This window comes from Amphiura filiformis, chromosome 12, assembly GCF_039555335.1.
Source record: "Amphiura filiformis chromosome 12, Afil_fr2py, whole genome shotgun sequence".
In the NCBI taxonomy this organism is placed as follows: domain Eukaryota; kingdom Metazoa; phylum Echinodermata; class Ophiuroidea; order Amphilepidida; family Amphiuridae; genus Amphiura; species Amphiura filiformis.
This window is the reverse complement of record NC_092639.1, coordinates 8,417,959-8,438,948: the sequence shown is the minus strand read 5'-3', so window position 1 is coordinate 8,438,948 and position 20,990 is coordinate 8,417,959.

Below are 20,990 nucleotides of genomic sequence, written 5' to 3'. Positions count from 1 at the left end.
TTGATACAAACAGAAGGTATCAATAAATGGGACAGTATGAATAGATCATTGTCGAAGTTTATGTTGTGATGAAGTTTGGAAGTCAACATGTGCGATGATGCCGAGTATTAAGGAACAAACCAAAAGATCAATGCCGTCCTATAAACGAGTTTCGTTTAGGGGTGAGGGGGTAAAAATACTCCATTACGTTTGTACAAAACCATCGGTCTGAAGAATGTGTCATTATTATTATTATGTCAAAATTTTCAACATTTCATTATTACGTTTCTGGCAGGGAGGGAGGGGGTCGGCTGAGAAATGAAACTAGTTACGTTTATAGGATGTCATCGATCTTTTGGTTTGTTCCTTATAGGGTCTACAGGGGTTTTAACAACATGGTGTATCGCCTAAACTTGGTCAGTTGTATTTGTAGTTGATGTTCTTACAGAGCTGAATAGATTTCGGGGTCATCCGAGGTCACCCAGGGTTCATCTGAGGTCAAATTACTAAAAACTGTCATATGGGCACGAAACTTGGTGGGTATAGTCAACACTTAAGAGTAAAATTTTGGAAGGTCATTTAAGGGGTCATCCGAGGTCACCCAGGGGCATCTGAGGTCAAATTACTAAAACTGTTATATGGGCACGAAACTTGGTGGGTATAGTCAACATTTAGAGTCAAATTATTGGAAGGTCATTTTGGGGGTAATCCAAGGTCACTTAGGGGTCATCTGAGGTCAAATGACTAAAATCTGTCATATGGGCATGAAACTTGGTGGGTACAGTCAACATTGCTAGGAAACTGTCTATACATACAAAAACTTCCAACACACGGCTCGGGTTGTTTTGGTAAAGCAATACCAACACCTGTTGTGAACTCGACACCACGAGGGATATCCCATATCCCAACCCGTGCTCTGGGCATCTTGTAAAACATAAACATTACACAGCTGTAGCGGCCTATTACATTTCCATATTATTTCCTTCTTTAATCACCCCACACTCCCCATCCACCATCCAGGCTTCGCCCATACAGGGTTCTGAAAAGAAACTCACATCTAAACACAACCACTACCATACCATCACCCAACAACCTTACACACCAACCGTGTATGCCGAAAACCGCGCAACCCGAGAACCGCTCTAGTTTTATATATCAAATCAAAGCCCTTGAGTAAACAAAGCCAAAACTGAAAACCATTTTTTTCATAGCACTTTCCGTAGCAAAGTTACATCTTGTCAAAGATTGACTTTCATCAAAAAGTTTCAGCTAGCAAAATTCCAAAAGCGGCATTTCGGGGTGTTTCTAGATCTTAGTCTCATTATGATAGCAGCTTTTTTAATGGAACTGCTATCCAAATCCCTCTAAAATTCCATGTGCGAGTGACTTATCACCATAAAAAATCATATATTTGGGTCAAGTGAAGTATAGAAAACATATTTATGTACGTTTCCTTCTTCGAACAGTTGTTTTAAATTTCTATGTAAATATGCATTGACATTGTCGGCGAATTTGGCTGACTAGCAAATGTGTTAACTAAGGTTTGCCTGGGTTACCTACTATGAGGGTATTACCTCCGTGGAATCACCCGCCTATTTTTTTTGGGGGGGGGGGTCTTTTTATGATGAAATATCATCATACAATTCTGGAAATGTAAAAAAAATAAAAATAATGGAAAACTTAATCTGTGCAAACATTTTTTGACAACATTCAAATGTTGGGTTATATATAATTTCACTTGATTTTTGACCTAATTTGGGGCCATATAAAAGCCTTATTTATATATAGGTCATGTGGTCGGTAGGCCTATGTCCTCGAGACATAGGCATTGTTTTGACACAAAAATGGCCATATCTCGAAAACTATTTGTCAATGCATTTGGACATAGTTCTATTTTCACCTTTTCACCTGATATACCTATTCATAAAATTAAAAGGTCATGAAAACATTTTTTTAAACTTATCACATGTTCCATATTACAACTCAGCACAAGGCAAAGGCTCTACAACACAGCAACTAAATGCACCATGCAATTATGGAATCTCACCACAAATAGACCTTTTTTATGTGGCAAATCACTCATAGTACATGTAGCCCATTTGGGTGCTAAATGGTGCACAATAGTAATTGGCAACTATAACAAATTACACGGTATGATTGATGAGGTAGGCTGGTGGCAGGCCAGGCAGGTTGTCATGCCAGCCAGCTAGTGTCCTCATAAGGACATGCTTCAGATAGGACACAGTGTGTAGTCTACTTCATCCATGAAAATATAATTAACTTCTGCTGGTGTTTTCAAAGCTATTCAACTGCACTGATATTAAATAGGGTCAAAGAAAAGGTTAGTCATCAATTTAATTTCATGGAAATTGTCAGCTAGTATAGGAAGTGCTATAAACTTGACCACCAATAGACAAAAATGGCAGGCAATTGGTCAGTCCTCTGTCATTTGACTATGAACCAAAGTCCTCAACACTGAAAGATGGGGTGGTAGGTCCAACAAAGGAATTATAGGTTGTCATTGATGAGACTCATCATTGTCACCATATGTCATCATAAGTAAAATAACCCCTAGCCCACAAGCTTTCTATTTGATGAGTAAAGTATCAAGGCCTACAGACTGTAAGATAACACACATAGGCACAGGCCTACAACTTGTTGAAAGTAGCATTGCAATACATGTGCCCAGAATTTGTGCTCTAGACTGAAACTTGTTGGCAACAAGTTGTTGGAAATAAATATAACATTCCAAACATTGCTAAGTAATCAAAATCATGTACACCCATTGATCATTAATGTTTATGCAGCCCAAATCAGTATGGCAACAAATGGCTTCATTGGCTGGGCCATTTCATATAGGTCAAATAGGTTACTTGTGGTTAACATGTTCAATGGTATATAGGCCTACATAGTAGGAACTAAGTCAAGCTTCAGACATTTACAATTTTGACCTCTCCATCACTGTTTATTATTATTTATAAACATGAAGGTGTCATGATAACAACTACAAACAGACTCATGAATATTACTAAATTATAGCCACTGTCTATGTGCAAAGTTGAGTGCTTTACTGCTTTTGGACCTCAATATATACAGCCACCTATATAGTATTCTAGCTCTGGAAGGACTTGTTTGAGCACTGAACAAAATTAAATTATCGCCCTCCTGCATCCTGGCGTGTCATTGGCGATAATTAGGAACAAATTAAGACTAGGCCTAGGGTGATGGGCATTAACACATGCCACATGTGGTACAGGTGAGGAAACTAACGCAATAGCCCAGCTTGTAGCGCCAGTGGTAAAGGGCAAACCACAGGGCACAAAAACGTGCCAATATTGGGACAGAATTAGACCACATTCTTTCCCAACCAAACACAACATGGAGGGGTGTATGTATTTGTATTCGATAACAAACTTTTCTGTTGTATAGTCACGAATTAGTCCAATTTCACAATGCAAACTGTCAATGCCCATTTCTGAATTTGGCTAAATACATTTGATATCACAAATAGAGGAACAAAGTGGTCAGCAGATCTCCTTTCACTATTCCTCTTGAATTGGTTCCAAATTTGTTCTTTAGACTAGGCCTATATTTTTCCTTTCAAAATAATCTAACTGAAACGGATTATAAAGGAACTGAACTTAAAGCATGGTTCATTGTTCTCTCTGTTAATTCTAGAACTGAACTTGCATACATGTGACTTCTTTAGGCTATCACTAATATGTCTATGTTCATTGTATTCTTTTCTTCATCATTCTTCATTTTGTAAAATCAGTGAAGTATGACCATCAAGGTCTCAAATAATTCTATAAATAGGGCCTACAGCCCTACACATTTATTCTTACAACTTGATCCAATCACCTACGATCCGATTTTTTACTTGCATATACAAAGTTCAAAATTATGTTCCTATTTGTCACTACATTATCCAATATTATTAATGAACAGTGATATTGGCAGATATACTGTACTGGAAATGCACTGGTCCAATATGACACAGCACAAACTTTTACATTTTAGTCCCAACATTCCTATGGACCACAAAACATCTCAAGTACCAGATGCCCTTAAGGTTAGCAACTATTTTAAACTGTTGCAATTTGGCAGTTCACAACATCTTGTGAATGGTAGTGAGCTTTGGCAAGAATTCAAATATCACTATATACTTTTGTAGGTCCTGTGGTTCTTGAGTTATGTTGTAAAGAGGGCTGATACAACAACACTTTCGTAAAACGCACATAACTCATTAACAACAATAAATCAAGCAAGTTATCAAAGCAATAAGGGCCTATATAATTTTGTAGAATGAAACATCAAAATGTTATTTTTTAATAATATAGGCCTATTGATTTAGATAATGAAAATCAATTTTTTGGTTGCTTCCACCAGGGATATGAGACAATATCCCTGCTTCCACCAACAATAGTACACCCTAAAGAAGCTGCACTATCAGTTGTATATATCACCTATACTACATGTACAATATACTTCAGCTATACCCCATAGCAAGAAAAATGTGTGAACAACTGCAACTCAATCCCAACTGCAAATTTCCAAAACCAGGGGTGGGTTGATCTTGGAAGACTTTTCCATTAAATTGGCATGTAGCTAGCAACCTATGGTTATTTTTGTGTTGTTCATTTTACCCTGTAGGGATGCACAGTAGCTGCTGCTGGCAATTGCACTGGTAGGTAGGCTCCAACAACTGTTTCCTGGTGCGCAGATATAATCATTATGACACCATACCATGTGTATCCGTTTGCTATATAGTACAGGGACCATGACCAATATACCGACGGTTTGTGGTGCAACAAAGGCGTACCTGCAATAGCTGCCCTATAGACAATTTGACATTTTATGCATTCTATATTGTACACATATGACACCTGGCAGCTATTCTTTCACTACACCCTCGATACATGTAGGCCTATATACCTAATACAAACAAACTTTGTGACTTTTACTTTACCACATAAACACTCTGCAGCATGACTACATTTCCTGCTTGCTTATTTATACCTGGTGGACCATGCATTGCAAAACAATAATAGGCTAGAAACAAAGAAAAGGTATGTATATATGTGACAATCTGTGCACAGACCAGGGACTCCAGATCACACGTAATGTTAATTCAATGCATTGAAATTTGAATTGAATTCAAATGAAGTTCGGGCGATTTTCATTTCAATGCATTGGAATTGAAATGGAATAAAAATGATTTGGCTTGGGCATGAGTTGACTTCGCCGACGAAGTAGACGTAATAATCGGATAATAGGGTATAACAATTTTTGAATATATCGCGCTGCACCACAAGCAGGTTGCACTCATCACCTGTATATGGCTGCAATAAGTGATTGAATACAATACCGCTCTTTTCAAAGATACTAATCGTACAGGTGCGAGTGATCAGCATGATATGGTTCAATGCAGAGGTACCATTACGGTGAACGTACGTGAAAGTGCAATATATTCACAAATTGTTATATACTATTGCTATGGGAGTTAATCCGATTATTACGTCACTTCGCCGGCGAATAGGATTGGAATTGAAATAATTGTGAGCAATGAAGAAATGAATTGGACTGGAATTGAAATCATTATGAGTAATGTTAATTTGATGCATTGAAATTTGAATTTGAATTGAAATGAATTTTTGGGATTTTCATTTCAATGCATTGGGAATTGAATAGGAATAGAGGTCTAGGCTCAAGAATAGGTGTGACGATCTTATTCGGCGATCACACGGTCATCTCGAAATGAGGTTCTACCCACACAGTGCGTGTACGCCTGTCAAATGCATGCTTTAATTACCATGTATGCATTGCATTGTAAAAAAGCTTTCTGGTGCGTTGCTAGAAAAGCATGAGAAACATAAATGCACTTTTTGCGCATGCATTTGCAGGGAGAACCTCGTTTTGGCAGCAAGATGGTGGATCCGTAGGGCGAATATGGAATTCTCTTAACACTAAACACATACCAATATTCTCCTACTTCCAGCATTATGAAATATGTCATGTTCTGAATCCTATAGCATTTCAACTTTTAATTGAACAACCTTAACTCCAGAGCTAGAGAAACTGCACACTAGATCATATTGTATGTCAATGAAAAAAAAAAAAAAAAAAATATTGTATGTCATAAGTCACTTATCATGATTTTTAAATAAAATCCCTGTCGGGCACAGGATGGATCACCGAAAATTCTTGTTTGGTCAGCCCTCCCAATGTTGAAAAATTTCCTTTATGCTTTTGATGTGTGTATTGTTTTTATATGTAAGTTTGCTTTTGCAGGTAATTACAAACGCTAAGCAATAAATTGGAAATGAGGATGGGGTTGCTTATAGGGAATGCATGATGAGCACGGTTTTAAGCAACATATAAAGAAATCTCTCTAAAAATGCTACTTCTTATCAATTACTTACTTTTTGCAACTTTTAACTTTTTAAAAAAGGTGCAATTGAAAAAGAGTTTGATGATTGTTAAATACTTGCCAAATTTTCACCTGTCTTGAACACATACTTGTGGGAATGGTGGTACATTACACTGCCTCAAAATCACAGCCCTGGTAGCTCCCAGTTGAGGGTACAAATCTAAATGTCAATGTGCACTTCGGTAAGGTGAAAAACTTGACTAGCTACACCCCACCCAGATGTAGTGATATTCAAATGGTTGCACCCTTGTAGATGGATTATGACAGTCCTTAGGCCAAAAAAAAAATTGTTTGTTTGTCCATAGAGGCTTATGAAACAGTTGGGTCGGTAGGTCGATTTTTTTTTTTTTTTTTTTTTTTTTTTTTGATTTTTTTTTTTTTTTTTTTATTTTATTTGAAGACTGGTAAATAAGTCAAAACACACAGCACTTTACTGGTTTAACTCTTGAGATGTTTCTGCATGTTATACTGTTCATTTTCTTTATTTAAATTTATACTAACCACTGTTTTATACGGTGTCCCATCGAAGCCAAAAAAATCGGTCGGACGTGGACAAACAAACAATTTTTTTTTGGGCCTTATTGTTTGAAATGTGATGGTACCAGTACAGAATGATGAAGCACTCTAAATCAACAAGTTATATTTTCAATTATTCTCTTTAAAAAGTGACTTAAATTATTATTTTTTAAATCAACACAATCCCTCTGCTTCTACTTGATTAAGTTTTCAGCTATATAAAAAAGCCTATTAAACCTAAACCTAGCAATATACTAAGTTGAGCACATCAAGACAACATTGTAGTTATATAGGATGACATGTATGAGATCATTGTCAGATATGCATGAAAACAATGTTGATCCATTAACAGGCTCATGTTCACATGAATCTAAACATTGATGCATGGCTCTACATTTCAATTACTATTTAGTTTATAGTATGGCTTGTGCTATTACGGGGAAAGGAAATACATGTTTTCTTATTTCTGAAAATGAAGTGAAAAGAAATAAAAATGTTTTTAGTGATATCCATTCTCAAAGTATTGTACAGTATTAATTTGTTTGCACTAACAATAATCTTCACTCTATCATTACCAAGCATCAGAAACCCAAGAATTCATCTCAAATGTATAAAATAAGTAATCCCACAGTTTATGATTAGACAATAATAACTGCGCACCATCTATTTTGAGGTCATTGTGTGAAATCGGAGGGTTTTGTTTTGGGCTGAGGTATACCGAGGCCCAAAACAAAACCCTCGATTTCACAATCACCTCAAAATAGATGGTCTAAAGTTATTATTGTCATTCATTACCGTCGTATCTTATTGTGAACAAATCAAAATGGCATTTTATGCCATAAAACGCTGTTAAATATAACCAGTTTTAATTGTTGTTGTAACCTACCCAACCGACCAGGCGAATATAACATTCGGGCTGACAACAAGAGCTACCAATCACAGAAGCGCGACGGCATCGCGCGGGGCATCGTGTACGCGTGTGCGTTAAGCCATAACGCTTGGCTTATACACGCACGCTCGCGCAGAAGTCATTGTTGCGTGTCCAGAGTCATTGTGAGTTTTTAATGACCGCGCACTCGTTGCGCGGTCAGGCAATCAATTACTTTTGATTGGATCGCAGGCTTAATGATTAATGAGGTTATGAATGCTATATGAATGATGATGCAAGTTAGGCTACAAAAGGGTATGCTCATTGCTCACTGCAACCCCCAAGGGGGGGGGGGGAAAGAAAAAATAGAAAGGAGTACAAGGAAAGAAGAGGAAAGAAAAGAAAAGGAAAGGAAGATTATTCCACGGTACTGTAGCCCACCCAGTGTGGTACGGTAACATCCGCAAGTCTGTGTCCACAATTTTCAACCCAATTTACAATACTAAATTGTTTATCTGACGATGTCTATGTTTTGCAAAACCAAAGACTTACTTTTTAGAAATAGAAGCAAACTACTGTACATGTTCACATCTATAACCTACTTTAACTCATTTACATAATTTTGGACACCTTTGCTGATTCATTGAACATTTAATTTATGTGATTAATTATTAATACCAGTCCTCTTAATTTTGGCATAATTATATGAGTTCATGATGCATGCGCATTTGTTGTTTACATCTGTGACCAGGGCTCCCGCTAGTCTTCAAATGCTCTGCATCTGATCAGACGCACAACTGTAAAACCTGGTCAAGAAATGCGCATCCCACAAATTTTTTTTGTGTTTTTACGTATGTTGATGTGTTGGGCAACAGGCAATACAATTTTACAGAAATTACAGGGCTCCTGATCGCCGGTATTGCATCGCATCACATCTCAGTTTGATGCAAATATTTGACTATTTCCTTCCATTTTTCTGATGAGATTTTAAAGATTTATGTAATATTATTCTCTATAGCAAATTACGTGAATGTGAACTTGCTGACACTGTACGATAATTAAGAAAGTTGTATTGTTGCTCTTGTGATTTGAGTTTAAGCTTAAGTGATTCACACATCGCCTTCCCGTAAGAATTTCCATTGACAAACCTGACCCGGAAGTTGTCACAAATAAGGTCAATAATGTTAACTCATTTACTGATTGGTCTATTGCTAATTTAATATTAATATATGCATAATGGAGATGTAGAAATGTTATTTCATGGGAAGTATATTGAGTAAGCTGAAACTAGCTTGATTATGTTTTGAAATTCACTTGCGCCCACACGGACGCAGGGCATTGATGCAGCTTGTTGGAACAGTGCGTCCAATAATAGAAAATCGCATCCTGGATGCACGGACGTGCCTTAGCTGGAGCCTTGCGTCATTAGAAATTGTCAATTTGTCAAAATTATTTTTACTGAAAAATGACTAACTTAATTTGCACTTTTCTTTTAGTGATATTGTGAAGTACCATTGGCCTAGTGGGCTGGGTAGGCCAAGGGGAGGTACCACAGGGGGGCAGCAAAGCTGCACAGTGCTACCATAGGTAGTTGACATCATAGGCTACAAAAAAAAAGCATGATGGCAATTGAACCAAAGTAGCTATTGGCAGGAAAAGGTCATCAGACCAAATTTCAAACTTGCTCAAAGTGGGGGTCAAAAATATCAAAGTCCTCCAAATTCCAATTTTGACAAAAGAGCTGTCAAAATGTTCGTTTTGATATAACAATTCAAATAAAGATAGGAATGCACAAGCTAGGATTTTTTTTACCTACAATGTACATGTAGATAATAGAGCCTATTAGTCAAGTACCATTCAGGCCTTATATAATTGACCTTGACCTATTTGGATGCATTACATAGGTAATGAAATATCATAGACTGTGTGCAATCCTATCTTTATTGCAATTCATAAATTGTTGGTATTTTAAAATTTCTATGTTACCGTTTACTTTTTTGATATGTTAAACATTAGAGACTCTTCTGTATAATTTGCACTATTGTACTATCACATGGAACCCTTGACAACAGGCCCGTACGCAGGATTTTTTTTTGGGGGGGGGGGGTGCTGATTTTGCATACGGGCCTGCTGGACAACAACATGATTTCATCATCATCATCATCACCATCTTCCTATTTTATCATCATTAGCATCATCATCATACCAAATATCTCTGGACCAGTACCAATTGGTGGAACAGATAAGTTTTTAAGGCAAACGAGGTGAGATATTATTGATGACAAAATACCATGCACCTCAATTGAATTGTCATTGAATTTGCACTGTTAATCGATGCTGAATCAAAGTCAATTCAATGTAATTACCAATGACACGTAAAGATCCACTTGAGGTAGGAAATGCTTACCCATTACATGAATGCCGGCAAACCCGTCATTCAGCCAGGGCTGCCACCGGTAGGTATATCATACTCATTATGTTAATCAACTCCTCTCAACACTACTGGTGAGTATGTAATGCAATGTGTCTTATAGTCATGGTCTCTTAGTTGGACTTTCTTAAATATATTTCAATATTTTATGTCTTTTGTTGACAATTTTACAGCCCTGTGTTCAAAAGACTGCAATATTGTTAATGATAATGATGACAACAATAAATACAACAATAAGTTGAATGCATAATGCAATCAAAATTACAGCAAAGCTAATACAGCCTTGCCAGGATCATAATTTGTCAATATACAAATAAATGTTCAGTTTGTTTTGTAAATTTATTCAATTTGTTTAAAAAACAGGTTAACTTCACATTCAATTGGTTATGCTTCCATTGTGTGTGCATTTGTTTGTTATCTGTAGGTCCATCTAAAGAATGAAGTTCAGGTTTAAAAATCAAGAAAGAAATATTTGACCCAAGAAAGAAATATTTGACCCAAGTTGGATATGACCCAGTGCACCCAATATTCAATCACCCAATTCTACAAGTCTACAACACCACAGGGTTTTCTCCTCAGTAATTTTATTTCATTGTTTCTCAACTTTATTTTATCCTAGAATTGTATCCAAATACATTTCTACTTTCAATTATTGTTGTTTTTATAATTTGATCAGAACATGCTTACATATTATTTATGATAGTGAACAATTTTCATTTACACAGGAATTTAACTACACACAATTCTAACACACAAGCCATTTTGTATGACTGGTTGGAGGATTAACATAAAATATTATGCTGGGAATCAGAGTTAAAACTGCCAGTTTCAGTCGTGATGGAATGTGTAGCAGCACCCACCAAGCCACCATGTCTTGATATAAAAAGCTGCCTAGCTGTATTCATAGGAAGGCAAACAACTAAAGTCCAATTCAGTACATTGGTTAAACATGTAGACATGGGAGAAACAAATAAGAAGGCATAGCAGAAAGGTGTGACCCCAGACATGACACCAACAATACTCAAAGAACACCAGTGCAACGAACTTGTAACTCCAATCCATACAATACAAAAGGTGCACAGCACAGATAATGGAAAGCGGTTTGTCAGGCTAGCACTGTGAGCCAGGAACACAAAACCTTGCATTTCAATAGAATTGTGTAGATTTAGGTCATTTGCCAGCACACTTGGCCCCTCAAGTAAAATTGGCAAGTAAGTAAGCACCTTGGTACAGAAGTTGCTTGTACTTGTAAGGTCAAGTACAGAATGATGGTTTGTCCATCAGACAAAGTTTACATACCAAAGCTTGCTTACCAGCCCAGTTTGCCTAGGAGAAAACAATACCCCAGTCAGTCAGTCAGTCAGTCAGTCAGCCTCTGAGGTCACAGGTTGTGGTGACATGTAGGGGGCTGGACAGGCAGGGTGGGTTTCATCACAGCCAAATGTGAAATAGGTCATTCATTGACTCACTCACTCACCTAAAGCAATGGTGTCCTGTCTATAGCCCTGTGGTGGATAACTCTCCGTGTACTCCATCGGTACCACTCGGTGTGTTACATGTAAACGCTCTAGGTTCATTCCTGCTGCAGGCGATGATAATGACAATGTCACTATTTAGAAACAGCTATTTGGCATAATTTTGTCACACTGACAATTACAAATAAAACAGCCCCCTGCTGATGGCGTGTCCTGTATATGTGCCTTTGGGGGGGAACAACATAGACTCCACTCTGGGCAGTAATTAGGATACAAAAGTCTATGTCAGACTAAAAGTCACGAACTCACGAACACCGCACTTGGTATAAATACTAGACTGTAGATAGAAACGAGCAAGTGCTCATGCTGTTGGTACATTTTCCAGTCAGTCAGCCAAGCAAGCAGGCAGGCAGGCATGTATGTAGGCAGCCTTGCTTGTCATCAGCCATCCAGTCCTAAGCGCACATACATGCGAGTTCTAACATTGGCCTTGAAGCCAGCCTGGGTCAACTTGAGGTCGCGTGTATCCAACTGCAACCAATCGAATCCGCTGGGCTCACAGGCTCATTTACATGTAAATACCGCTCAATGAGTCAGCCCTGTTTTGTACACTGGCACGGTAGGGACCAGCTAGCCAGGTTTAGGTGCCTGCAGTGATCACAGCCAAGTTCAAGTGCACTTTCAGAACATTCCATTTCACAAAGGGGGATGATATTATTCCAGTCATTAAATATGAGTCTAGCTGGAGGGGATAGCTTGCGCAGCAGACAGACAACCAATCAAATAAACCTGTTCTATTAGAAATACATGTGAGGCTGGAAATTTACCAATACTAAATGATTCTACATTTTTATATCAAATTGTACACAATTATGTTCATATACAACACACACATCAAAATTATGTAATTAATTTTTTCCTAAACCTGACCACAAAAAAATGGTCTCCTGAGCAGCACATTATTCCCTAGTTGAACTTGAGACTGCAACCAAATTAAGCTGCACATCCATGCACATGAGGTGCATAGACACTATAAGGGTTTCTGGGCTCTTAATATTATCATAATGTTTTGAGCAGCATAGAAATGTACTGTCTTTAGTTGCAGCATTTTTGCATCTGAAACTTTTTCAAGCCTTTTATATTTTAACCACCAATTTTATCCAAAAAAAGGTGTATATAATGATATATTGCAAGCTGTAATTCCCCTCATTTACTTGTTATATAACTGATATTTGCTACTACCATGATGACAGATATGCTGCAAATGTATAAATCATAACGAGATGCGCCTTCACACTGCGATGTTTTTAAGTCACGCTTTTTTCACGTTTATATTTTTTTGTGTTACGCATTAATTTTCTTATTTATTTTTACATCGTGTTTCTTGTGTTATTTTGTAATAAAGCCTGAAGATAATGCTTGGTACAGAAAATTTGCTCAAGTATACTGTTTCCCGTCTTCGTTTGTTTTATCTTAATCATAACTAAATTTTACTGATGATTCTTGAGGCTAATTGTACATCCTCACACATAGATATTGCTATATTTCACTTCTCTCTTACGTACATACTTTTTTTTGCCAAGGTCTCCTCTATTATCTATAGAATAGACAGACTATAAAGCCATGAATACAAATATGCTCATTACTCATAAATTTCTGAATATGACAGTCAACTTGTCATGCATCTCTGTATATGGCTAATATGGCCATTTCATGGCAATGTTTGTGAAATACATTTTTGTAAATAGGGTGTAGATTTGCGAAACAAAGTAGGGGGAATGATTATTTATTTGTTGAAGTGGGCAATGTGTGTGTAGGAGCAGAGAAGTACCTGGTGTGATGATGTGGGGTGCAGGTCAGTAGTGAGATTCAAGTAGGGAGAAGCTGTGGTGGGCAGTGGCGTAGCCAGGATTCCGATATTGGGGGGGCAAGTTTTGGTGACGAACCGACAAACATTATTGATAAATAGGCGTGGCAATGAAGCAGCGGAGCGATCAACAGTGGGGTCAGGGGCCGCCTTAGGGCCCTGGTGGGGTCAGGGCAAAGCCCCTAGGAAGTCCAGGCGAAGCCCCGTAACTCTGAGGTTTTAGCGTTGTGGAGGCCGTTTTTCATGCATGTTTTTACCTTTATATATAGTATTTTGTCCCTTTAAAATTGAGTGAAAATTACCAGAGAAGGTAAGGAAATAATGTTTTAACATGTTTTAAAGAGAAAAGTTGCTATTTAATATAGTCTTTAAAAGTTTGAAATAATTCACGTATAGGTTACACAGTGCTTACCGGTGTGCCTAAATAGGCCTACCATACAAATAAGTAATGTTGAATCAACATAATCAAAAATTATCAACATAATCAAAAATCAAGTAAAAAGTATTAGTAGGGCCTAATTAGTACATTTAAAGGCGCCAGTATACATAATACATACACATATCATAATATAGGCCTACTACATACATGATACCATTACATAATGTAAATATTGTATAATCGTCTCCCTTTTAAAGACATCATAATTTAAACACATATTTCATAATTGTTGATGCGTAAATTAAAAGGCTGGATCCACAGCAAGCCACTGAGTGATAATTGAATGATTCTTTTCATAAATGAAAATGGGTACCATTGTGCAAATTAATCAATTATCCGACTATATACCCAGCTAACACACAAATGTTTTTAAAAGCGTCATCAATGTTTTTCTGGTCAGCGTGTTTTAAATATTATAATTCTATCCCCGATTTTATAGCCCGACATTTTAACTGAACATTATTGTATTTGCTGGGTATTTTAATCATGATGTGGTCATTACAATAAATCAAACAGAAACTTACCATTCGAAGGGTCGTCAGTCTAATTTTCATTAATGTTCGTGATGGATCTCCTACAAAAGAAATCTTCTACATCCCAAATTAGCAAAGATGTCTATTGTTTCTTCAAAGTCGATTTTTCAACAAATTGTCTTTCAATTGAGAGAATTGATAGTCCACTGAGTCTGTTCTCAGCCATTGTAGATCTGCGATAAGTTTTGATTATCTTCAGCTTGAGAATGACCTCTCAGCTGAGGCCGTGGTTGCTGGAATTGTCAGAAAGATCTGATACAGTTTATATACATTTGGGAAGGTATGACACAAGTGCGTAATGTACAAATATTGGAATAAATCCTTTGTATTTCCCTTTTCATATCCATTCGGAAAAATGTCCTCCTTGTGATTGATGACATGTCTCTTCCAATTCTCAAACTCTATTGGTGTTTGAAGGAATCTATGTCGCAAAACGCCACTTATTTCTTGGCCATATGTATCGGTTAGAGTTTTGAGTTCATCACCAATGGGGTCAGTTTTGAGAAGTTCTGTTGGTGTCAGAATGTTAAATGAGGTGAGTATTTCTCTATTTTGGCCAAATCGTTCTTTGAGTTGGGTTAAACATGTGTCAATACTTGAAAGAAATACGTTTGTTTTGAAATTTGTGATCGCATCTTGTGGTTCGTCACGAGCGTCTTCGCCTGGTAATCTTTTCTTGCGACGGACACGTTTCTCAGCAAAGTTGCAATCCAGGTCAGCTTGTCTGGCTATTTCTTTGGCCTCTGTTATGAGCTTTTGAAAATGCTCATCAGAGCGATGCTCTGCGATTGTTTTCTCTCGTCATCTATGAGCTTAAAAGCTGAGTCAAGTGCAATCCCTTCTTCTTGAAGTGCATCTGATGCCGCTCTAATAGTTTCCAACAATTCCAGAAGTACGACCATTGACGCGGTAAACTCAAACTTGCTCACAATTTGCTGTAGACCAAGCGCAGTCGATGTTATAGAACAATCTGCATCAGATTCAGCTATATGATCCAGAGTGTCGATGATTGCTGGCAATGTTGCCTTAATAACACGTAAAGCATCACAGCGACATGCCCATCTGGTGTCCGACAGTCGTTTTAGTGTGTATGGTGTCTTGATTCCTAGGTTTTGCTGATATTGCTGAAATATTGCATGGCGTTTGGGACTAACCGATAAAACTGTAAATTTTCTCAACTGTCCCAAAGAAATTGCATATCTCGGGCGTAGTTTTGCACGCGTCGACTAGAACCAGGTTCAAGCAATGGCTGTTGCAAATGCACGTACATTGCCTTTGGATTTTTTTCCAAAACACGGGTTTTGGCCAGAATATTGGCGCTCATGTTGGCTGCACCGTCGTATCCTTGTCCTCGCATAAAGATCAAGAGATAGGCCTAGGTTGTTAAGTGTTTCACAGAGGCAATTGTAAAGGCTTTCTGCATCAGTTTTAGTGACATTAGTAAATTGCAGAAAACTTTCAAAAACTTCCCCGTTGATGGCATATCTCAGAATGAAAGAAACCTGTTCAATATGCGACACATCGCTGGTTTCATCCATCAGGAGACTATAACATCCTGCTTCTTTAATCTTTTTGGATAATATTTCTCTTGGCGCAAGTAGCAAGAGAATGAATAAACTCGTTCTGGGATTGTGGAGATAAATATGTCGCATTCTTCTTTGCTTTATCCACGTGTTGCTGTAAGATGGGGTCATACGTTGCCAATAACGTCACAAGCTCCAAGAAGTTTCCTCGGTTGGCACTTTCTGGCGATTCTCTGTGGCCCGCAATGGTAGGCTTTGTTTTCCTAGGAAAAGGACGATGTCCAAGAGTCTTTTCAAAATTTCCCTGTTATTTGCAACTTCTTTTTTCCTTTTGGCGCTTATCTGCTTCTGTTGCCTGGTGCAAAAGCGGTGTCGCGTGCAGCAAAAATCTTCCAGGCTATGTCCGCGTCAATGTGTGTTTTGGTTTGTTCATGTTCGGATATTTTTTCGATACCCTTTCTCCAGTTGCAGCTACCCGATCTCATCCATGTTAATTCCGTTTTACCTCTTTTCCAGTTACTGAAAACTCTACATGGAAAGCAAAACATGGCATCTGCTTGTGGTGAATATTCCAGCCAGCCCCTGGGGACGCTTTGACCATTCGGCATGTTGCGCATGTACCACTTATCATGAAAAGACCTGTCGTAAATCCCCATCTGTGTCTTCGGAAAGCCTTTTGGTAGATCCTGTTCTTTAGGTTGGCATGGTCCCAGCGAACACATTCTTCTTTGAAAGTCCGGAGTGATTTCATTTACATCAATGTCAACATATTTTGCAGGGTCGTTGGGAAAGCGTTGTTCTGATTGTGTGTCCTGTGTCTTAAGTAATGGAGAAATGGGTTCTTGGGTAATGTTTTGCTAGTAGTTGTCGGTGGTTGAGGTACTGAATATTCATGGATTGACGGCTCAGAATCAGATAATTCAGAAGGCTCATTCGATTCCTCGGCTAAAAACTGTTGCTCCTCGTATATGACTGAAGATGTTGACGCAAGAGATGATGCTTCAGTTGCTGCAGCCTTATCAGTGGTGGTTTCAAATATCTCTTGCATGCTCACATCGCGAACTGTTGCTGTTTGTGTTGAACTTGAGTCTTCGACTTCAGCAGTTGCTGTAGCTGTATTAACCGGATCCTCAAGCTCAACTGGACACGTAGATATGGTAGAAGAAGGCTTTGATCTTTTGCTGCCATCATAGCAAATGGTGAAGCAGGTGCGCCTACAGTTTCGTGCTGTATAACTTTGTTCTTTTTATCATGTCCATGTGGTATTTCTTGTTATGGGTTAATCTGTAGTCACTGTCAAACTGCATCTTGCAGGCGTTACACTTGACTTTTGTGCGACTCCTTTTAGTACCAAGTTTACGGTTCATGATGACACAATAAGTATAACTGACCTGCAAAATATGAAGGGCAAAATAGATAGTTAATATCCATGCAAGGCCCTTGTTAACTACATTACTCTGTGCTTACTTAATATTTAATCAAGAATCATAGTTTTAAAATTATTTTCGAATTTTAACGAGCTCCACCAGTTGACCTGCTTTTTTAAAGGACTAAAATAAATAATTAATACTTTTAAATTTGTTTTCTTCTAGACAGACTATTACACGGCCTATATTTGTCTTTTTGAACGACTCTAAAATCTGAAGAAAAAAATAGTCTGAGTAATACTGTATAACTTCATCCAGTGATATATATTTAAAAAACATGACAACCCTGATAAATAATTGTTTATTTTTGTATTCTGCGGTAAACTTGCGGTTTTGATAATATATGTTTTTCCCCGATGATGATCATACAACTTGGTTGAAGGGTGGAGTTTGGAATGTAAGGAGAGGAGAGAGGGATGACTAATAGTGTAGGCCTATACAATAGATAGGTAATATAGATATAAGAAGAATAAAAGAGAGAGAGGAACTGGTTTAGGACTTAAGATAAATATTAGTATCTACCGAGGTCACTAGAGAAAAGATGGGGATTTAAGTAAAGTCATGCTAATAAGGAGTAAGATGTTGTAAGCAAAGCATGGATATAAAGGATGAATGATTTTACTATACACAATGCCCTATTTATACAAGTAAAGTTTTCTTAAGTTTTCACTAAAAGTCTACTATTAAAAATCACTACAATATACAATTTTACTGGGCCGAACTGATTGGAAACAGAATACAGATGGACTCAATATAGTTCCCAATTTTCTTTTCACAAATAATAAGGTCGCGAATCAAAATCATATCAATGATCTGATACAAGTTTTAGGCCTATACACTGTAAAAACAGTGTTTAGCGAGTAAACACTTTTCTAAACCACTTAAACATGTTTAAAAGCTAAACATCATGTGTCAAATTTCTCAACATTGGTCAGTGATGGTATTTAATTTCTAAACATCTGACATCCATATTCTAAACATATCGTTTCTAATTTGTAAACACATTCTTACCACCACTTTCTAAACACTGTTTTTACAGTGTAGTCAAGACATAAATCACATAATTTATAAACAAAATGAGAATATCAGCTATAGGCGAAGGCCAACCGTAATGTAAAAGTATAGGTGGTTGGAGCTAGCAGCTAGGCCAATAGGTCTATAGCATAAAACCAATTCGCCATTACCATGATTACTCGCTTGTCTTTGACAATAATTAATCATTCGTACAAAAGAGAAAAAATACTGTCAATAATTAAGATGTCCAAAATACTATAAGTGCCTGAAAAACATAGCACTGATTTGTAGATTTGGCCCGGATTTGCCTATTAAAAAAGACGAAGTATTCTTGCCGACAGAATTTTCGAGTGGTCTTTTGTATACTGTAGGCCTCAAATACACCATGCTGAAATCATTTCTTTTCAAGTCGGCAAAAATATTAATAAAAATAAATATTCTTTAAAATAGTAGTAAAAATAAGAAAAGTTCAAACTTACGCTCTTTGATGAAAGTTTCAGGGAAAACGAGATGCAGAATTGTAGGCACTTGTATATGAATTTATATGTACTATCGATAGTTGACTCTAATTGGTTTGATGCTCTGCATGGTCTATGTACATCTCAGCTACGCTACGGTTTCGCTGCATCCGTCTCTTCCTCGCTATTAAAATGGGGCTGAATGTGACTTATTCATTTGCGAAATTGCTTTAAGATGATCTGGTATCGGAGACTCTGATTCATTTTAGCGCTTGGGATTCCACCGCACTTACGACTCCTGATAACATTGATGATGTAGGCCTACCGTAACATAACACCATATCCGGTCTGGTTACGAGGCTTGAAAGTTTTAATACTAAAATATTTACCCGTTTTATCTTTTATTTTTCACATTACTGACACTTTTAGTCGGATCCAAGTTCACATGACCGACGATGCAGATGCATGACTTGCCGACCGACCCTCCGGGCCGGCACTTACGTGAGACCACTCAAAATGAACCGACGGTCCCATCTGAACCGACGGAATGGCATATTGGGGGGGCAGTTGCCCCCCTTGCCCCCCCTCTAGCTACGCCACTGGTGGTGGGGGTGCACTGCATGCAGGGAACAGCAGCCCCGAAGTCCAGAGTTATTGGCCTTTTTTGAATGGCCATGGAGAGCTCTTCTTGAACCTAAATATGAACATTATTTTGTTACATATAGGCCTATAGAATATTGACATACAGCGTGTTTATACTGAGCGTACGGCTTTTTGACCCTCTATTTTCCGGGCACAAAATACCGATCATAATCCGGCCACCGTTACCCAGCTTGTTTCTACTGAGACCAGAAAGCCGTGTCTCGCATTTACGATGCACGGCATTTTTTCCTGTAAACCGAAGTACGGAAAACAGATTTGACGGTTAATTATATCTTAAAGTTAAATGTCTACGGATGGCAGCTCATGGCATATGACCTACAATCACAATTTAGTATTTTCGTAAAATCCAAATTGCATTAATTTACCAGTGGATCTAGTAATTGGCTATTATGATAATTAATTTACAGCTCATATATAACCAACTCATTAATTATAAAGATATAACCAACTCAGGGGCCTATAAAAAGTAGGCCTAGACTAAGTAAAGTCATATCCATTTTACTTCATCAAGTTCATGCGAGTCACACATGTGTCCAGTGTATATAATATAGGAAAGAAGGAACCTACTACATCATCAGATCTGCTACATCATAGGCCTAAGCTAGACTATACAAGTAGAATATAAATCGCGTTATTTTTGCAACACGCATGACCTCGACCCGGCAACCGATGACACGGCTCGTTTCTACTGCGCAGATTACACGCTTTGACCGGCATGATCCACCTCAAGAGGTGGATCACTAAAGCGAGCACATGACCCGCATGACACGGCAACCGATTACCCCAAGTCGTTTCTACTGGGCTCGTTACCCGGCACGGCACGGCACGGCACGGCATGGCCCGGAATTTTACCCTCAGTAGAAACACGCAGAATGTTGATGTCCCAACTTGATGAGTTGGTTCACAAATTGGTACAGACACTGCACTCTAATAACTGTGTTATACAATGTTTAATTGAATTTATTATTCAACCATTGTAAAAAATAGAATACAGATTTAGTTCAGTGAATAGTTCTTGAGATAAAATCATTTTGTGTGTAGATTTGTTTAAAGCGCAAGCCTCGCAGCATGGGGTCCAGGGTAAATGTACCAGGGCTATAAGCCAGGGGCAACAAAATCGCCCGCTGACGAAATCGCCCGCTGACCTGCTAAAAAATGACTTGACTGGGACAAATTTGCACATCACAAAGTGTGCTAAATTCATACTTTTAATGCGAAAGTGAGCCAAAATATGGATGGCCTAAAATGTGTTAATTTGGTGCAAATATGCCATAATGATATGAAAAAATGGGGAGGGGGACAATTGTATTAGGCATCCCCCAAGTCAAAAGTGGGGGATATATCCCCAATAGATCACCCATTACTCT